We start from the raw sequence: 22,155 nt of genomic DNA, 5'->3' as shown, positions 1-22,155 counted from the left end.
AGATAAGACCATGGTCTTCCTTTTATGGTGCTGAAAAACCTGAGAATGATCTAAGAAAGTAATTTTGAATGTTATATGCATGTTACAAAAAGGTTTTTTTTCCCTTCTTCAATTCTGAAACTCCAACCAAGTGAAAATAATGAGCTATAAAGTAGTAGTAGTAGGGGGTGGCTAATAATGGTGAATTACATCAAAGAACATACAGTGTTCTTGTATAAAGTCACTGAAAGTTTGAAAAAAATATTAAAAACCTTCTGACAGCAGTTTTTTTTTTTCTGAGGATGTGTGTGTTTGAGTGTGTGTGTGTACATTTGTGCATGCACATATGTGTGTGTAGTAATGTATTCAGGTAATCTGAATCTAGGTATGGGTGTGTGGAATTATTTTTAGTTCCTTAGACTTGGATAAATTGAAAGCTCATCGGGAGCTAGAAAATAGGGCACATCTGAGGGGATTCAAGCAGAGCATAATTGATCAGAGTACAGTTAAAAAGAAAATACATATATCACTAATTTCTCTGGATAAACATTTTCTTCTTAAAGTTTGAATACATAGCCATGCATGTGTATATGCAAACATATGGACATGCACAAGTACACACACACACACACACACAATCAATAAATAACCAATCTGATGTTATAGAATTTTTTCAATACTGTGGGAGGAGAACATCATCATGAAGACTCTAAGAAAGAGAATTCTCCAAATAACTGAAGAACAGCGTTGCTGAGTAAGCAAGCATGCAGACATACCATGAATGCTTTTAGAAACAGGATATTAGTCTCCAAAGGGAGAGGAGAACAAAAGTGGTGACACTGGTTTCAATTAGCTGAAGACAAATACCTTGTCATGGCTCATCTGACCATTCATTCTGGCCTTCACTGTGAGCCAGGTAGATGTCTTTCTGGATTGGAGAATGTTTACCCAAAAGGTTGAGTGTTTGTTTTGTTTTTTTATATTATGTTAGTTACCGTACAGTACGTCATTAGTTTTTGATGTAAAAGGTAGAGTGTTGATGAGAAAATGTTCTGAAAAACAGATCTGAATCCAGGCTGTGTGCTCGCATAGCTAATTTTCCTGGTTTCCTTCTTATACAGTCTTTCAAGAGGGTGCTGTCTCAGAAAAAAATCACTCCTATTCAAAGTGCATAATTTTAAGAAAGTAATCAGAATGCAACCTAAGCAAAAATATCACAACAAAAGAGGGAGCCAACAATGATGGTGAAAAAAATCAAATGAGGAACATAAGTCAATCAATATTCAGCAAAACTGTCTTTCAAGAAGTAGAACAAGATGAAAACATGTTCTCATAAAGAATGGTGAATAAAATTGTAGTAAATAGTGGATAATTCTAAACTAACATTGGCTGTATAAACAATAATAATTGTTAATTTGGAGATCAAAATAAATTAGATATAATTAAATACTAGACCACAAGGCTATGTACGTTGGGGTTGGGTGATCCAAATTTTAAAAGTTCTTTGTATTGTCTAGGAAGAAGTACAGATATAGAAAACTTTAGATGTTTCAGGAATGCATGCTAAATTTTTAGATGTAACCACTAAGATAACAGAGGGTGTATCTTTCTACAGCAGAAAGAGAGAAGGAAATGAAAGCAGTAACAACAACCACCCTTGATCAATTTGGAAGAAGGTCCAGTGGTGTCAGGAAAATATGGAAAATTGGACAAATATAAATGGTAGAAATGAAAAAGTGTGTATCGGAAGCACATAAATGTAAATGGTCTGAATATATTTTGTAAAATCTCTAGATTGTGACATTGTATTAAAAAAGAAAAAAAGCCCATCAGGTGTACGGAGACATACTAGATATGCAAGAATAAGGATTACTTAAAATGAAAAGGACAGGAAAGCTTATCTCAGGCAAACAGTAGCAACAACAGAAAACTGGCGTCGTTATGTTAAAAACAGCCCAAACAGACCTACCTGCAAAAAACATGTCTGGAGGAGAAAAGAATCACTTTGTAGAACTAAAAGATTGAATTCACTTTGTAGGTATCTGAGATATGTATGTACTAAAAGCAATTCCTTCAGAATTCATGCCATTACACATTATAGTGCTACAAGAGAAACTTACAAGTCCACTTTCATAATGAAAGGATTGTATAGTAATCTCACAAGATTTATAGATCAATTAGATAAAATATCATTAGGCATGTAGAAGAGTTGAAAAAAATAACAAGCTTGATGTAATGGACATATGTAGACTATTGCATTCAATTAAAGGAAATTACACATCATTTTCGAGGACAAGCATTGCTTACGGAAATTGACCATATAGTCTGTGACTTTTAACATAATTCAAAGTCAGTATTACACAGACTATTCTTTCTGACCCCAGTATATAGTTAAATATCAATAAAAAGAAAATTTACAAATAACTCATAAATATTCAACTTCAAAACATTTCTAAATAACTCAAGATGAAAAAAATCACAATAAAAAAAGAAATACAAAAATAAAGTTGTCAAGAAAAGAAACATGTTTGTATAAATTAGATGTTCAAAGATACACATCATCCTTATTCTTGTACCAGAAAATAATTCTTGAAAATATTCCATCCAACAGAAAAACAAATAACTAATAATAAAAAGTGGACAAATTGTATCATTAAAGGACTATTGCTAAGAGCTGATAAGAAATAGATTTATGCCTAAATAATTATAAGGATTCATTTTTTGCTATGATTATCTGTATATCGTTTCACCGGATCATAAATTTGGAAAAGAAACTAGTAATTTAGGTAGACATCCAATGCAATATATTTCTAGATAGGAAATGACTACTGTATCACTTTTTCTTTCTAAGCTCCAAGAGAATTATATTGTTCTGTTTGCTTACTTGAAGAGGGCTTCCTCAGACGAAAATGATCCCAGCTCAGAGAAGAAAAATAAGTGAAATCACGGCCTGGAGGCTGACGCGGGCAGCAAATGAGCTTGTTCATTCAATGAATGAGTTAACTCATCGGCTTAACGTGATCCTTTTGCATAGAAGCTGGCTGCCACCATCTTGTTTGCCAGCTCCGTCCTGGTACTATTTCCTTATGCTCAGCTCACAGACTTTCTTTCTGCCTGGCCCACATGGCAAGTAGACAAGTATGGAACAGGAGTTGCATGTCATGGAAAGAGCCCTTGAGTTGGAACAAGAAACCCTTGATTCAAATCTGAGCTTTTGATGACATTACTAATGACCTAGGTGACGTTATTCGTAACGTAAGTGACATGTGTCCTTTAACCTCTCTGCTGTTACCTGATATACGCTATGGCATTAGATAATGTATTTAAAAAGTTTGACACTATACACAAGTTACATACTAAAATTGCTGTTTTAAAGTAGGACATATCATTTCTGTCTTTAATCCTAAATACCAGAAATCTATTTGTTTTCCAGGTATGAAAGTAAGGGGGTGACTGGGACACATATGCGTTCCCCTTGGCCTTCAGTGAGCTGCCAGTACAGTGGCAGGCAGACAGGGCAGGGCAGGAGCCCAGCCTGGAGTTACAGAACAGAAAGAAAACAGCTGCTTTTCTCCAGCAGGGACTCTGGTCAGTTTGCAGCCCATATGTTAAGAATATCCACCCTTCCTTTAATAAGAAAATCCTTTTGGAGTCATCATCAGCGTGCAGTCTATAGACTACAGGCATCAGCTTCAAGATACTGAAGAAAATGTGCACAAAGAAACAATCTACCAGCAGACATGACGAAAATTGGCACAAGACTCTGACAGACATAAAAGTGAGCAGTTAGGAGATGACATAAAGGATATGATATTACGGGGTCAGCCGAAGAAAGGGAAGGAAAGCAGGAGAGAGGGAGAAAAGGGATAATAAAGGCATAATCAGTTCATCTGGAGAATATTTACAAACTTACTCCGATTTTAAACTTCTCTACATTTAAGTTTTACAATATAATTAAGGAGCTAGTTTGCCTCAGCAGTACATTTGAGTTCAAATACTCTTCTATGTATTTGGTTAAGTACAGGAAGTTTACTTGTTTCAATGTCTTACCTGAAGCATACATCTTCCTGAAATGAAACATGATCTCATTTCTTTTCAAGAGTGAAATACGCTCCTACAAGCTAAAACACTTCTATTTCAAGGGAACATTATGCTTCCTCTGAAAGCTTTTATTCCTGTTTGGCAGGTTTGGCTTGTTTAGGAATCTATTTTTCATCAAACCCTGGAGGGCTATATGGAAAAAAGGAGTTTACATAATGGACTTAAGCACAAAACTTAACAATGAATTAGCTTCTCTGTGCTAAACAGAATTTGTGCCAAATAGCAACATGCAAACAAAAAAATACTTTTGAAAAAAGTGGGTAAGGTGAGCATATTTCTCCTCCGTGGTTTTGCTCATATTACTATTCATTTGAATGCAGAAGTGCTTGGGGGCAAGTGGTTTCAATTCGCAGAAGCAGAAGTGAACCCTTGAAAATGCTACTCTAGCCATTCTGTGAGTTTGACTATCAAGTTATTTTCTTTAGTTAATATGTTCGTTTTTTTTCAAGTTTAGGGAAATGTCAATTTTGTTTTCTCAACCACAGGACCATAGTAAATTTCAATTTTTAAAATATTTCTTATTATCTAATCATATTTCAAAGAAACAGAAATAAAAAGGAATATTTAGAAGGCTAACAAGAAAATAGATGTGGGTAGTTTGTTGTTCTCGTTTTGGTATACCGCTGTTGAAAATGAGCAATGAGTGGGAATTTTGTGGCAACCCCTAAAATTATCTAATTGGATCCAGGAACTAGGTTCAGCCAGAAGCATGCTTGCTTTACTGGAGAAAGTTTTAGCAACCAAAAATACGTTGGGTCACTTTTTTGTTACCAAAATATAATCATAGGACCCTCACTTTTTTCTTGTTTTTTTTCCTTTCTTTTAATATTTTTTTAGTTTTTTTTTTTAAGACTGGATTTCTTAGATAGAAGGATGGAGAACAGAAAATTGTAAATTTAATTCACTCTCAGTGCTGCTTATGAAAAGATATTTATAAATCAAAGGTTCAAAATGAACGTCCTCCCCTCATACTCTTTTCCTTACAGAGCAACACAGGTGTGAGGCATTAAGACGAAGTGGAAGCTTCGCCTGGAAATGGAAGGTGAAAATGGTTGCACCTTTATATTTTAATCATAACCTAGTTTGCAATTCTAACTCTGAGACTCTGGAGAGGTAGAGGGGTTTAAAAATAGCTTTACATGTAATGATCTTTCCTTAATACATTTATGCTAAACTCTCTTTACATTAATTCCTACAATGGGCCACTAATTTTTAAGAAAATACTCCCTTGAAAAATTGGGCATTTTTGGACCTACAAATCTCTTATCCTATGTTATGGTAGACTCATGTACATTTGAGGAGAAGCTGAGAGAGCTGAACTGTTTTGGAAAGGAACAATCTAATCTTAGAGGAACTGAAAGATTAAGGTTAGCACGGTTTGGTAGTCATTATTTGTTAACAAGAGCGGGTACCAAAATGTACCTTGTACTTTGTTTTCTTTGAAAATATGCTCTTCAATACCATCTATTTCCTTACTTAATATGTATGCTTACCTATTTCAGAAGAACTTTTAATTAAAAATAAAATCAGATGGACAATTGTGCTATTTGTCATTCACTTTCTCATGTTTTTGTTCTATGCCTACTACTTAAAACAGGCAAAACTTTGTCTCTTACCAAGTAGTATTCTCATTTTTCAGGAGAAGCATTTAAACAAAATGATCAGCTGTCAATGCTGAAATCGCAAGTCTTTTGGGAAAAGAGCAATCTTTAGAGTATCAGTTTCTTCCATTTCCTGTGTGTTGTGTTAATATTACTTTAGGTTATCTTATCTATATTTTTATTATAAAATGCAAAGTTAAAAAGTGTTGAAAACAGGAGTTTTAAGTGTCTTGGTGGATAGATTCCTAAAACTTTCCTGCTCATGGCATTAAGTATACAAACTTTTTTTTCTACATATGTTTATTCCCCCCCCCCACTTTTAGGAAATATAATTTATTTGTTCAAAATGCCTTAATTTTAATTTTTTTATTTTTTTAAATGCCGTTATTTTTAGAAAACACATTCCAAGATAGGTTCTGTAAGTGTCCTTGCTAGTCAGCCTGCAGTCTTGCCTCAAACCTGGGAAAGATTCTTCAACCCAGGCTTTAACGATAAGATAGAATTTAAGCGTAATCTTGAAATTTTGATACAGAGCATTATAGTTCACACCTTGAGACTGGCAAGATGCATGTTTCATATATGCTCAGCAATTTCCCTACCCCCTCATTCCTCTTAACATTATGTACATGAATCCTTTTGAAAATAGGACCTCCCTTACTAAGTCAAGAATTCTGATAGGGTATCTACTAAGTGCTTAGCACCTGCTTGGTTCTGGGTGTAGTCTGATAAACTGACAAAGTCCCTGCTATCATGGAGCTTACATTTCCTTCCCCCAGCCCTGCCTAGTAATGTGATTTGAACGCAGTTAGTATCTCGTTGACAAACAAGTGAAGGCAGTTGCAGATATGATATAGTTATTTGTATATTCCCACTTCAAATATTAAGAAACCGACAAAGAAAGGAAATGTCCTGATCAAGTCATTTTGAAATTAAGTGCTAGTTGCATTGCTGCTATATGAAAAGTAAATTGCTTGTTCTTTCATTCACTTTAGCCTGGGGGTAAGGAAGAAAATGTATCAATAGAGTATGAGGTCTTTATAAAGATAGAACTTTCAGAAAAAATAGTATTTGTTTAAAGTCTAGTATAAAGGAGCAAGAAATTGATATTCATATTTCCAAACCTTATACAAACTATGTTTTTGACATTGTTTGTGAAATTAATCCTATCATTTTATTGTAAAGGATTATTCAATTACTAAAGAATAAACACAAATGAAAGGTTCATTAAAGAGTATTCAGTTGAAATAAAACAGTGTTTTAATATTACCTGCTCTCCTGGGGTGCCCATTGTTCATTACTAGCACCGGAGAATGCTGTGGATTGGTTCATTAAACACCATTCCAACCTTTTTCCTTCTGTACACGTCTGCCTGAAGATTCTGAAATCTTAACGTGACACTTCCCATGGACCTTGCCGCCAAGAGTCAGGATGAGAATTAGGTTCCACCAATAAGGTGTATTCGAACATATTTTAAAAGGTGAAAGCAAGGAATATTTGTGTTGTTTTGGATTTTCTTTTCTACTTCCAAGCAAGACCATGGTTTCTAAAGCAATCCTCCACCATCCATTCCTCTCTTCCCTGGGCGTTGGGAGGCAGCTGTGGCAAAAGTAGTGGTGACAGCTAATTCCCAGTTTTCTGTGTATGGGGTTGCTTTTAAAGTGGAATGTTTGTACGCAGTAGTTCCAGTGGTGGCCTCAATTCCTGGATGTGTTTGTTCTAGAGTATTCTTTTCCAGTTTAGAGCCCACAGATTTGGCTCTTCCTTTCATCATTTTTTGAAAGTCCTGTATTCTCTGGTTATGCCTTCCCCCCTGCTTTAAGTACTTAGATTTGTTTCTGAATAACACAGTACCATGTCAGACTATGAGTTGTTGCCCCATGTCTTCATCTCTTTCCATAATATGGTTTCGACAGGTCACATATCTGTTCAATTAAAGACTGCCTTTCTCAGCCTGCCTTACTGAAAGGTATGACCATGTGTCTAAGTTCTAGATAATGGAATTTAAACAGATGTTAGATTTGATACTTCTGGTTTTTGTCCTTAAAATGATACAGCATGCAATATTCTGGCACCTTTCCCTCTTACTGATCACTGTGTGAAGGCAAAAATTGAACCACTTCCCTGAATCCAGAAATAGAAGTTACATGTTGAGAATGGTAGATTGCTCTGAATAATTTTATGAGACATACATCTATCTTATTTAAAATGCTGGATTTTAGTCTTTTAATGGCATCTTAATCTTAAATAAAATATAACTTGGTTACTAGAAGTGGAACTCTACCATACTAAAACAAAATGAGGCTTTGGTCTAACAGGTAGTGGGAGGAAAGAGTGCAGATACTGCAGTCTGGAAACAAGCGATCCTAATGACACCATTATAAACATTTGGTAAAACTGTGACTTGTCATCCTTAAAAAAGGTAGACTACTTGCTGAAAGAACATGTAACCTCCATGAACTGTTTGGAAGAACTCAGAACATTGAAAAAACAGATTGTTTAGGCATGTCAGCTGTTTCTTGTTGTGCAAAGTTCTATGACAAGATGTACTTGGGCTGGTTATAAGAGGTGATTTTAAAGAAGTCTCTTTCAGCAATTGCTGGAGAGGATGTGGAGAAAGGGGATCCCTCCTACATTGTTGGTGAGAATGCAGGTTGGTGCAGCCACTCTGGAAAACAGTGTGGAGGGCCCTTAAAAAGTTAAAAATTGAGCTACTCTATGACCCAGCCATTGCAATACTGGGTATTGCAAAGATACAGACGTAGTGAAGAGAAGGGCCATATGCACCCCAATGTTCATAGCAGCATTGTCCACAATAGCTAAATCGTGGAAGGAACCAAGATGCCTTTCAACAGATGACTGGATTAAGAAGCTGTGGTCCATATATACAGTGGAATATTACTCAGCTATCAGAAAGAATGAGTTCTCAAAATTTGCTGCAACATGGACGGCACTGGAGGAGATAATGCTAAGTGAAATAAGTCAAGCAGAGAAAGACAATTATCATATGATTTCTCTCATCTATGGAACATAAGAACTAGGAAGATCGGTAGGGAAAGAAAGGGATAAAGAAAGGGGGGGTAATCAGAAGGGGGAGTGAAGCATGAGAGACTATGGACTCTGGGAAACAGACAGAGGGCTTCAGAGGGGAGGGGGGTGGGGGAATGGGATAAACTGGTGATGGGTAGTAAGGAGGGCACGTATTGCATGGTGCACTGGGTGTTATACGCAACTAATGACTCATCGAACTTTGCATCAGAAACCAGGGATGCACTGTATGGTGACTAACATAATATAATAAAAAAACATTTAAAAAAAAGAAAAAAATAAAGAAGACTCTTTAACAGTAATAGGCCTCCAGTGCCCACATTAAAACTTCTCGGTTAATTGGGGTCCATTCTAGTTTCAAAGGTTGGATTAAGGGTGAGCTTTCCTATCTAAACTAATATTTTCAGATAGTTTCAAAGTAGACACCATTAAATTGAGGGGAAGCAGAAACGTGCTGAGCAAAGAAACCAGTAAATATAAAAGGGTCGTCTGCAAGCATAGAAACCTTGTCTAGATGAGATCTTTGATGATGGTTATTTGCCTGTGGATCTGATGGTCAGTAACTAGACCAAAAGCATACTAAGTTTTTTAGGGATTGTATTGATTTGTAAAAGCCAATATGTGTTTGACCTTTAAAGCAACTCTAGAAGCTTCCCAAGGTGGCTTTGCAGAATATAGCCCACAAAATGTGTGCAGTCTCTGATGAACTAGCATCCTGTTCTCTTGTAAGGAGGTAATTATAGGGTCATCAATATTTTTGAGAGTGAAAGGGACACATGTAGAACAACGAATTCATTCATTCAATATTAAACCAGGACAATATATATAAATCAGGATGGTCACAAGAAAACCAGTCCCTATGGCAATAGAATAGTGGATAAATATCCCACAGTAAAAAAAGATCCCATAGTAAAAAAAATAGGAACCACAAATGACAAGGGATGAGAGAATCCCAGAAAATATAATCAGGATCTATTCTAATAATTTCACTGCCAGACAAGGGAATGTTTGCAATTCTTATCCAATAGGATTTGACTATTGCTTTGAAAAATGACAGTTGTGTTTTCCTTTTCTTCATTGTTTAGAAGGCAGCTATCTATGCTTACCACTCTACCTACAACACTATACTCTTCTGTTTTTTTTTTTAATAAGACTTTATAATATTGGGTGTGTACATATGTGTAGAGGGAGCAGATATGTGGAATGAAGTTGTACACTGGAAATTTGGTGGCAGGCTGCAAGTTGCATCCTTTTCCCTCCTTATAGTAATGGTCACCCACTCAAAAGCCACATATCCCAGCTCCCCTTTCAATGAGATGTGGGCAAGTTACTAGTTCTCCTCAGTGAAATGTGAAAAGAAGTGATGTGTGATTCTTTCAGTTGTGCCCTTAGAAGGATTGTATACACGTTGTCCTATCTGTTCTTTCCCATCCCCCCCCCCCCCACGCACACACTCCTGGGAGATCGTGATGAATAGAGTAGCCACCTTGGAAAGGGATACCTTGTGCTGAGGAAGGTAAAGCTGAATTGCTATTTTTGTCCTTTGGTTTTTGTTGTTGTTGTTTTTAAAAGATTATTTTATTTAGAGAGAGCATGGGGCAGGGGCAGAGGGAGGGGAGGGGAGAGAGAGAATCTTAAGCAAACTCCCCACTGAGCATGGAACCCAAGGTGAGGCTCAATCAAATGACCCTGAGATCATGACCTGAGCCAAAACCAAGAATCAGATGCTTAACCTACCGAGCCACCCTGGCGGCCCAGAATTGCTGTCTCTTATCCTTACCTTAGATATAAAGAAGAGAGAGAAAACACAAAAGAGAAAATTCTGTCTTGTTTACACTGCTGTATTTTGGGTATCTTTGTTGCAGAGTTTAAATTAAAACTACATTAACTACTACAGTATGCATAAATTCAAATGATTATTTTTCTTAAAATTTTACTTGCATTATTCACAAAAATTAAGTCAGAGATTCAAACTGACACTTCCTGGCTGAATGCATGTTCAAAATAAGAATAGTACAAATATTTATATTCCACAAATTTAGAATAGAAATTTAATTGTTCTCCAATAATTATTTTCAGAGAATATTTACATTAAAAACTTTTCTGTTGAATATTGATGCCAGTAATCATTAAATTAATTCTAATATCTAATTCTAATTTCCATTCTGAAAAAAAAAGCAAGTTAAAACAGTAACAACTGAAAACTCTCTTAGATCATTAAGTGTGTGTAAAAATTAATGTTCAGAGTACAGAGTGCACAAAAAGAAACACAGGATTGATTTTAAAAGGAATTCAGACTTTTTTTTGCATACAACATCATGAGTAAATTTTTCTACTTTTTTAAAAAACGTCATTTATTTATTTGACACAGCACAAGCACAAGCAGGGGGAGTGGCAGGCAGAGGAAGAAGCAGGCAGAAGCAAGCTTCCTGCTGAACAGAGTGCCTGATGCAGACCCATCCCAGGACCCTGGTATCATGAACTGAGCCGAAGGCAGGCGCTTAACCGACTGAGCCACCCAGGTGTCCCAAATTTTTCTACGTTTTTTAAGAAAAGAAAAACAAAACTAAAAGTGTATTCCTCCTTTATCCCAAAGCTTGTTTCTCAAATCCAAGACCAAAGGTCTATATCCATTTTATTTTCTTTTGCTCAGGTTTGTCTCCTTGGAACAACCTGAGAAAATTCTCACTGCCTTATGGCTATTAGAGTTGCCAGGGTGAGAGCAAAGCTGAAATATGAAGCTTGAGGAATAGAGATGGGAAGAAAATATTGGGCTAACTTCTCTTGAAAGTGAAAGAAAATTAGTTGAAGTCGCCAGATTGGTTTGGGTTGATGTTATTTACTAATGGTTATATTTTACCTTACCATAGATAATTAGAATTTGAACATAAGGGATAGTGATAACCATACTGGAATTATATTTTGGGCATTTGGGAAATACATGAATACTTCTAGGCCTTCGAGCACTACAACCACAAAGTAGAGTGTCCCAGGCAGCAGGACGGTGACTTTTTGGGTTTAAGTTATCCAAATAAAACCTTTCTTAACATATTTTGTTCTTCCAAAATTGCATTGTTCTTTATCTCAACAACTTTCGAGGCATTTATTACTTTCTGCCTTATACTATGATGTGTATATATGCATTTTATTGCCTTGCATTTTATTCCTATTCTCTTGCTTTTTAAACATAATAAGAACCAATACATTTATTTTAAGAATTTATTGTCAATAGATCTTGATCTTGCTTCTGTGCCTTTTTGTATTTCCATACCCTTATTGTATTATTTTTACTAACCACATATATTTGTTAAAAAAAAAGGTTTTTAAAAATTGACATTTATTTCTTTATTCATTTTGTTGCTCTTTGGAGCCAAAATTAATACAGTAAGGAAGGAAAGTCCTCTTCGATTCCATAAAAAATTTTCGCACAACTTTTTAAAATGCAACCCCCCCTTTTTTCTGTTATCTTGTTTGAATGTGATCTATCTTTTTGGAGACATAATTTACATACAATGAAATGTATAGATCTTAAGTACACAGTTCGATGTTTGGCAGAATGCATAGACCTAACTCAGAGCTCTGTCAAAATACAGGACATTTCCATCATCCCGGGGAAAGTTGCATCAGACTCTTAACAAAACCTCTCCTCCCAGATGCAATTACTGTCCTAAATTCTATCACATCGATTTCTCCCACCTTTATAGATCTTCTGGATTCAGAAGACTGTGAAGGGTCTTTAATTTTGCTCTGGCAGACAAGTAGCTTTACTAGTGTTTCAACCTGATCATTTTGAGCTTGATTACAATATGGGGATAGACCAGCGCTGCACAAAGCCCTGGCCATTCTGGAGTTTCGACTTAACTGCTAGGATGTTCAACAGAGTCTCTCCCTTCCGTCTGGCGAGGTCTATGGTATATTTTAGTACTGCCATGCCCAGATTCTCAGTTGGGTTTACAAATCTACAGAAGAGTGTGCCATGCCTGTGGAGACTCTCTCTACACAAGCACAGCTTAGAATTTGCGCAAAGATGCAAGATGACTCTTACCCAGTTTGTGGAGTTCTCTGCCCAGCTGCTTTCTTTCTGGTACCCTTCCCTGCAAATATCAGGTACTTTGGTGGCACAGAACTCCAATCTTTGTTCCTTCTCAGGGAGATTGCTGTTCTGTGTCTGAGCTCCACTTCTTAAATTGGAAAGTGATCCCTAGCAGAAAGCCAGGATGAACTTAGAGCTCCTTTTCTGTGTTAACTTTCTTTCATTGATCACAACCCTGAGTTCTCTTTTTTCCGATTTTGTCCAGATTTGTAGTTATTTGCAGCAGAATTATAAATCTGATAAACATTACTCATTTCAGTCAGAACTGAAAGCCCCATAATCAGGTTAATTTTTACTTACATTTTTTTTTTGACATCCTGTCTTGGTTGATATTTGCCCGAGAACTGGAAACATTGATTTGAATCTGAATATTTGGTCTACTTAATTCCAAATGTTAATATTTGAAAGAGTTGTTTCATAGCTTTTTAGCTGGGAACAACTTTAAACTCTATTTTCAGACAAATTTAAAGAAAAATAAATTTAATTTACATATTTTAAAATAAGTGAAGATAGTTTATTACATTCAGGGTTGGATTATTAGTAGAGATATTTATATTGCATCACATGTAATTTTGGTATGCTCAGTCTTTTTCCCTTAAGATAAATTACTGGTTTAATTTGCAAACATCCTCACAAATCCCTACAGATGGGTGTGTATATATTTCTATAATGCATTGTGAATTGAGGCCGAAGAGAAGTTATAATTTAACCAAGACCAAAGGATGATTACTTTTGAATAATCCATTTTTGGGTTAAATTGATTTGGATTAAATGTTTTGGATAAAGCATTTTTGTTGCATATTTCAAGAAAAGCAGATTTAATATAACAGCTTAAATACTCAAATAGTGAGTCGGGTATCTGTTCTTGACCCCAACAGGCTTTAGGCAGCTTGTGCTACTGTCACATACAGTTATATAAGAGATGCGTTTGTGGCTTGTGTAATATAACAATTGGTAAACAATCATACTCAGACAAATGGCTCTCAGGACATAAATGATTATGACTAAAACTTCCAATTATTTCAGAAAATTATTAGTTGACAGCGTAAATGGACTTTGACATTGTAAATATAGTTTGACTTTGACCACTAAATAACTCCTTACTGCCAATAGAAATAAATAAATGTGCTGGAGATATTTGCAATCTCAGCAGGATGACAAATGTTCCCAATTTGTCCCTCATAGAAAATGGATCAGTTTACAGTAGCCGAACTATATTACTTCCATAATGCCACATACCTTTTTACTAGGCAAAGATTTCTAAGAACTCTACTTAGAAAATTCAGGAATTAATGGTATTCTCCTCTCTTCTCTAAAGAAGAAATTCTTTTTATAACTCTTACTTTCTACTTCTTTTTCAGCTTCTCCATATGCTTATTACAAACTAAGGTTTTTATAATTTCAGCTATATCTTTAATAGTCTCTGGGAAATTACAGATTTCTATAACTATCTAATTTTGCATATATTTTGCATATAATCCAATTCTATGGCATCAAATGTTATTCAAGTACATTTATAAATGAACTTTATTGAAAATCAAAACAGAAGCTGCTATACTGTTCTGTAAAACTGACCCACTTTTCTAACATGCCCCATTATATTTTTGTCTATTTTATTTTAATGCTGCAGTATCTACACTGTTGTGTCTCTAGTTTTCCCAGACAATAAATCAGGTCAGAGACATAGAAAAATACGTATAGCTTTGAAAGCTATCAAATAAAAGACAGCAGGGCATTTATTTGGTTTGAGTACACATTCTGTGTTTTCAGAATTTTGGTTAACTTGCATGTTAATGAGTGCACCTCTGCTGTGTTTCAAATGAAAGCAAATCTGGGTTCCCAACTATTCTAGAGTGCCACCTTCTGGAAAATTAGATGCTTCTCTAAAAATAGAAGAGGCTCCTTGTGATTGTGCCAGAAGTTGGTCTTGGTACTGAGAAAAATCATGCCTCATGAGAAATATATGCTTCTTTCAAGCAAATATGATATTCCCCACCTCCCCCCCTGGTGGATTAAAGTTAAAGAAGACACCGATATGTGGCAAATGCAGAATAAGTGACAGATTTTTTGACTGCTATATTAGGAATAAATTTGTCAATTTCACTTTTTCCCCTTGATAAAACTAAATAGCAAAGTTGTTCTGCTTCTCTATATCTAGTAACAGTACAAAGAAATATGGAACACTGTCGTTAACACAGTTAAGGTTGTGCTAAGCCTTAGAAGTCCTAGTTAATTGTATATTCTAAGGCTAATTGATGAATATATGTTTTGTTTGCCATAAGACATGAGATAATCGGCCTTTGTTTCCTGACTAATTCTAACTACATTAAGTTAGTTAAACTTGTCATTAGCTAGGGTTCAGATTTAAGTCCAGGGCATCCCACATTTGTCACCTCCAAGAAAACAATATTTTCACTTCAATTCAAAGATTTTTAAAGGAACTATTGGTATTTCTAAGGTTTTATTTTTTTAATTAAAAAAATCAGGTAAAGGTTGAGAAACATTTTTTAAAGATTTACGTATTTATTTCAGAGAGAGAATATGAGCAGGGGCCGGGGCAGAGAGAGGGAGACAAGCAGACTCCTCGCTAAGCAGGGAGCCCTGTGCTGGTGCTGTGGAGCTCATCCCAGGACCCTGAGATCATGACCTGAAACCAAGAGTCAGAGGCTTAATCTACTGAGCCACCCAGGCACCCCTGAAGACTAAAAAAAAAAATTTAATCCCTGTCTTAATTTCTAATTCTGGTCACATCAGATTGTAGGTATACAGTCTAGTCAATCGTAATGGCATCATACAAACATTTGGCTAAATTTGGAGGAGCAAATTTATTGTACGTGAACAACTACTCCTCCCCATGGCAGATATCACTAACTGACCTTGGCTCCATTCTTTCTAATCCAGGAAACAGTATATATAATACTTTGCTCCAAACAGTCTTAGCAGAATAGCGTTTATTTATGAGATGAAGCTTACTCATTATTGAAGGCCTAAAAGAACTACAAGGAAGATGAAAATACTTATAGTGGAAGTAGGAGAAAAAGGTGAACAAGAATAATAGCAATTTTAAGGGAAAGATGGATACTGATATAATTTAAGATGGCAAACAGGGTTGATAGTCTCAAACTCTCTTCAATTAAATTTCACCATTAGATATTCATTTTTTTGAAAGTAATTCTTCTTATTCAATAGGAAATTACCATCAGTAGGTGAAAAAACATAATACTATATAATCATTAACACTTGTATCACATTTATTTTCTAAAAATCTCAGTCACCTTAAAAACATCTTTTCTTGGCAAGGAGTGAGAGAGAGAAAGGCAGACCAAATTTTTCAGCACATGTGCGGTTCAGGCACGGTGAAAGTCCCAGCAAGAGAAAATTGCAGATTAATTACTCTGTCTAGGAAGAAATCCAACAACCTTCAAGCCTATGATGTGCTGGATACTGTTTTATGTGCTTAGGATACAGAGAATATATGCTAGAGTCCTAATAACAAAAAGCACCCCATTAGATCAAAGAGATTTATATAAAAGAAGGTGGTTGGAACTCTTCAACTCAGTTCACAATTATGCCTGCAAGTAGTACAGAAGGGGAAAAAAATGAGAACTTACGAATAAAACAAAATTCCCTGGAGAACTAAATTTAAAACCAGTGCATAATTGGTCAGAACAGAGATAAAATAAATCACCTCAAAGAGATATATGATAGGAACAAGACATGCACCAAAGTATTGTCTTTATGTATAGTATGTGACCTTGACACATATAAAGAACATGACAATTTTAAGGGTGATTGGTCAGTAATAGAAACATACAAAAGGCAGCTATAAAGTCAAAGTTGAGGAAACCTATCCAGATATCACCCAAGTGAATCAGTAAAACCTACTTTTGTTTGCCAGTTGGTTTAGGAGGGGAGGGAGGGAAAGAGAGAGAGAATTTACAAGTTTATGTGATTTAAAAATTAAGAGAGATATTTGACCTCAGACACTGCTTGATCTAAGAATTCTATACTACCTGATTTGATCTTTCTTCCTATCTCATTTCTGGTTCTTTGTCTACACCATTCTCAAGTGCCCTTGGCAACTCTCAGGTACCATTTCCATAGTTCACAATCTAGGAAGTTAATCTCATCTCTCTTCTCCTCCCCATCCCTCCTCTCTTTTCTTTTTAAGCAAAACATATTTCATTATGCTGTACAAAGTTTTGCATCTACACTATGTTCTTATCTCTCCAAATAACTATAAAAATATAAATGTATATTTATGTTGGTTGTATTATTTAAAAGCTCTATTTCCTTGATTCATTAAATTCTGAGGAACATATATTTAGAGGTATTGCTTTCTGCTTCCCACCACTTCTCACTAATTTGAATCTCATTGATTCTGATGGTTTTGACTCCCGCCACTTCCCCATAAATGTTGGACATGCCACAAAAGAGATGTCCACACATCTTGGGAGGAGAAACTGGAGCCTTTTGAGTCTTATAATTATATAGTCTAAGCCTGGGTTTCTTGGATCTCTAGTTCTGGGAGAGTTCAGATGTTCAGCTCCCATTATCTGCCAAATTAAAAAAAATCTATTTGGGATATAAGGATTATTAAATTTCCCTCTGAGACATCAAGAATGAACACTGTGGTGTGAAAAGCTGTAAGAAGTCTTGCAATGAGAAAGCAAATTTCTAGAATTTGTTCAGTACACATTGTTTCACACAGCATATCATTTTTCTTCATCAACCCATTATAATATGATTTGGGAAATTCTGGGATAGATGATCTCCAACATAAAAATAAATGAATCCCATCATCTTAGTCTATTGCCATTAAATGTTCAAATTATAAAATTTCTGTTTTTCTGCTTCAGACTCTGCAAAGCAAACAATTGATTATAATTTGAGCTTCTATATAAGTCAGCCTGTGGGGAGAGGATGTTCTAGTTTTGACCATCAGAGAATTCCAATGTGCATGACAGTCAAATTGGTAATGGTAAATGACTGAATTGGACTCTGCCTTATATACCAATGATGTAAGAGAATGCTGCGGAAGTATTCAGACCTACCTTAACAATTTCTGATATAATACTGAAATGTAAGTAAATCCTTCACTATGAAGTAGGTTTCTTTTCAATATTTAATTATATTGCACAAACATCAAAAATGTAAAATGCAGGTGTTAATTTTGAGTTAGAATTGGAATTCATTGAAAATAAGAGGTAATAAAATATGAAGAATTAAGCACCATGGTTGTCCAGTAAGAAATACTCCCATTGAACTGGATATTATAGAATATGTCTTTTTTCTTTTTCCATAGTGTTTCCCTAACTTTTTGGATCACGTGCCTCCAAATTAATATCTTAAAATACAGATGCCTGTTTAATCTCTTATTGTACTATTCAGTTCATATGCTTTGTCATTTGACCCTCACCAAAATTCTGTTAAAAAGGCTGGGCAGGGGTGTCTGGGTGGTGTAGTGGGTTAAGTGTCCAACTCTTGGTTTCCACTCAGGCCCTGATCTTAGGGTCATGAGATCAAGCCCTACATTGGGCTCCACGCTCAGGGCAAAGTCTGCTTAAGACCCTCTCTCTCTTCCCCTCCATCCTGCACTTGCCCTCACTCTCTCTCTCTAAAATAAATATATAAATAAATCTTCTTAAAAAAAAAGGCTGGGCAAATGAAAATACATCCCATTTATAGTTGAAAAATTGAGAGCCAGAAGAAATACAAGACTTGCCTGAGTACACATAGAAAAATCAAGGATGCCTGGGTGGCTCAGCCGGTAAGCGTTTGCCTTCGGCTCAGGGTGTGATCCCAGAGTCCTGGGATCGAGCCCCACATCGGGCTTCCCGCTCAGTGGGAAGCCTGCTTCTCCCTCTCCCACTCCCCTTGCTTGTGTTCCCTTTCTCGCTATCTCTGTCAAATAAATAAATAAAATCTTTAAAAAAAAATCAGAGAATCTCATCCAAAACTTAAAATTCAAAAGGAATCTTTTATAATAATCTAGCTTTCTAAATTAAAAAAAAGAGATTGTGCTTTTTTTCCTTCCCAGATGCCATCAATATTATGTATTATCTATGATGTATACTTTGTTTAACCCTATATTGTCATGAATTATTTCTGAATTGTTTTTAAAATTAATGTTTATTGTTACAAATGTACCGTAATTGTCCTGAGGACAGGACAGCTTCAAAACAACTAATAGCATTATAGCAGATAGATGTATCTCATCAAACAATGACTGGGAATCATAGTTTCTTGATTTGGTTAACACTTTAATTTACTTTAAAATGACTTGTAGGAGGATAATGTAACATATCAAAGAAAATAAGTACCTGGACTTAGAAATACCACCTGGAAAAAGGTGCTTCTCAAAGACCCAGAAATCAGATATCAGATAAGCCCAGAATTCCACTAAAAGTAACACAATGTTTGTGCCTACCAAAATTCTGTTTTTTATTATGCCCTTTTATCAATCCACTAAAAACTTCCAAAATTCCAATTTGTTATACTGCCTAACATATTACAATCTAAAATGTCTATCTACTAAGGGTTTGACCAGAGTCAATTATCCTGGAATTATCTTCGGTTCATCATATTTTATTTTTTTAGGCTTTGTTATTAGGTTTTGAGTATCTTGTTATCTCTATTGGCTGGCAGTTAGTTTTCTACTTTGTTGTATATTACAAAATTTGGGGAAAAAAGTATTTTTCTTCCCCACATTTTCTTTGGCAGATAAATTTATTTTGCTTGATTCTATATCTTTAATTTACCAAGACCACTTTGATAGCTAATATTCTTCTATCATTATTTTTATACTAAACTCTTGTAATAGAGTCTCTGTGTCTCATAGTTATCACCACACTGTACCTGGACCTATAATTGTCACTTTGTTCTCTCCCACTGGACATCGACTCTTTTTTTTTAATGTTAACTCTTGAATGCAGGGATTTAATTGTACTCTTTTAAATATTTCTGTTATTTATAGGAATAGAGCACATAAATATGCTCAGAATGTTTAATACATTAAAGAATTTGAGTGTCCTTTAAATATATTAAAATGGCAGATTCAGTGTGAAGCCCACTTTATGTTTGAATTTCAGAATTTGAAATTCTTTTTTAAAATAAGAACCATAAGAAATGGGTATATGCATTAAAAATGAAAGCTAGTTTCATAAAGTAGAAAATGAAAAAATCTAAAGTGATGGATCTTGTAAGAAAGACTTTATTATCTTGACACTGGTTTCTTGAGGGTTTAGGGTTCTTTCTCACTAATTGTTATTCTGTGGCTCCCTACTCTACTTGTGGCTAAAATGTGCAATTATCTCTCTGTTTCTAGTTTCTATTTTACCCCCTTTTGATTTTGATTCTGAATTTGTTCTTTGGACCAGGTGCAAGTCAAATACTGACCTTGACCATGTCATTTAACCTTTCTGGGTTTCATAGTCCCATCTCTAAAAGAAGAGTTTTGAACCAAGATCTTCAACAGTTAACTGATTATACAAAGTATTTTTGCTTTACCCTATTCTCTCCACAGTTGTTGTCCAGAACAACTATCCCACTTTTTTTAAATGCACATTGAAGAAAATTTTGCTTATTGGAATTCAAACTCCATTTATGAACTAATAATTTTTACAATTATTTAGGCATTTTTGTGATTAAATATTTCACAACACACTGTATGTTAGTATGACTCACCATATATTTTCTTCTCTATTTTAAAATTTTAATTCTATTTCCATTAGAAATGCAAACAGGTTGAGCTTAGAAGCTTATTACAGGTTTAATGATTCACTACAACGCTGTGAAAGGATTCTTGTTCACCCTTGATTTTATCTTATCAGTTGCTACAACTAAAATTACATGTTCCCATGCTTTGTTTGAGCACCTTGAGTGACTGGCATGACAACTATCAAAATCATTTTCTCCAATCTCTTCCATTAACACTTTCTATTGACACATTTAATTTGTACAACTAAACGGTTACTGGTAATAATCTAGTTGTTTAATCCTTCCTCTTTCACTAGCTGCCAAGGCCTGGACAGGGAGGTCCAGGCTATACAAGGTCTCTTATAAACTTCTCTTAGAAACTTGATTATGGTTTGAAATTGTCACTCTCTTTTCTGTCACCCATATGAAATCTAAAAGTTTTCATTGGTGGTTTAGTGGGCTGGGATTGGAGGTGTATGTTGTAGCTCTTACAAACTTCTTCTCTATAAAAAGATTACTAGATTGATTGATCTCATTAGAAATGGAGTTAAGTCTAATGGAGCAATTCTAAAAACTTTTTGGTCTCAAGAATCTTTTATCTTCTGAAAGATAAAAACCGCTGAATAGCTTCTGTTCATGTAAGTTACATCTTTTAGGATTTCCTATTGGAAATTAAAATTAAGAAACATTTGATATATATATATAAATTTTTTCTGTGTATTTATTTTTTTCAGCTTTATTGAGATGTAATTGACATCTAACATTGGGCATGCTTAAGGTATACAACATATTGGTTTAATACACATATATTGTGAAATGATAGCCTCAGTAGCATTAATTAACACCCACATCATGCCACCTGATTACTATTTATTTTTTATCTTGAACACATTTAAGATCTACTCTGTTAGCGACTTCGAAGTATGTAATACAGAGTTCTTTTTTTTTTTTTTTTTTTTTAAGATTTTACTTGTTTATTTGAGAGGGAGAGCATGAGCGGAGGGGAGGGGCAGAGAGAGAAGGAGAAGCAGACTCCCCCGCTGAGCAGGGAGCCCAACATGGGGCTCAATCCCAGGACCCCAAGATCATGACCTGAGCTTGAAGGCAGACACTTAACCAACTGAGCCACCCAAGAGCCCCTGTAATACAAAATTTGTAACTATAATCACTATGCTATACATTTGACCTCTAGAACTTAATGTTATAACTGGAAGGGTTTTTCTGTTTTGTTTTGTTTTTTTAAGATTTTGTTTATTTGAGAGAGAGAGAGCGAAAGAGAGCACAAGAACCAACGGGGTCAGGGGCAGAGGGAGAAGCAGACTTCCTGCTGAGCAAGGAGCCTGATGTGGGCTCAATCCCAGGATCCTGGGATCATGACCTGGGCTGAAGGCAGACGCTTAACTGACTGAGCCACCCAGGAGTCCCATAACTGGAAGTTTGTACTTTTGACCATTATCTCCCTCTTTTCCCAGCCCCTAGGAGCTCCCATTTTACTCTCTGTTTCTATTAATTTAGCTTTTTAAAATTCCACATATAAGTAAGACCATACAGTATTTGTCTTTCTCTGTCTGACTTATTTCACTCAGCATAATGCCCTCAAGGTCCATCCATCTTGTTGCAAATGTCAGGGTTTTGTTT

At 35.4% G+C, this 22,155-nt stretch overlaps 1 protein-coding gene across 1 annotated transcript in view; it reads right to left on the bottom strand.

Annotated features, from left to right (window-relative positions):
- Window positions 1–3,166, bottom strand: part of PIK3C2G (phosphatidylinositol-4-phosphate 3-kinase catalytic subunit type 2 gamma) — a 345,203-nt gene extending 342,037 nt beyond the window's left edge. Inside the window, exon 1 of the mRNA XM_026502333.4 lies at window positions 2,864–3,166. The gene's annotated coding sequence lies outside the window, so the exon portion shown is untranslated. The remainder of the gene's footprint in view (window positions 1–2,863) is intronic.
- Between the last annotated feature and the right edge of the window lie 18,989 nt (window positions 3,167–22,155).

The sequence above is a fragment of the Ursus arctos genome, unplaced genomic scaffold (genome assembly GCF_023065955.2).
Source record: "Ursus arctos isolate Adak ecotype North America unplaced genomic scaffold, UrsArc2.0 scaffold_26, whole genome shotgun sequence".
Taxonomy (NCBI): Eukaryota; Metazoa; Chordata; class Mammalia; order Carnivora; family Ursidae; genus Ursus; species Ursus arctos.
Note: the sequence above shows the minus strand (reverse complement) of the source record. Positions and strands in the feature narration are given on the sequence as shown.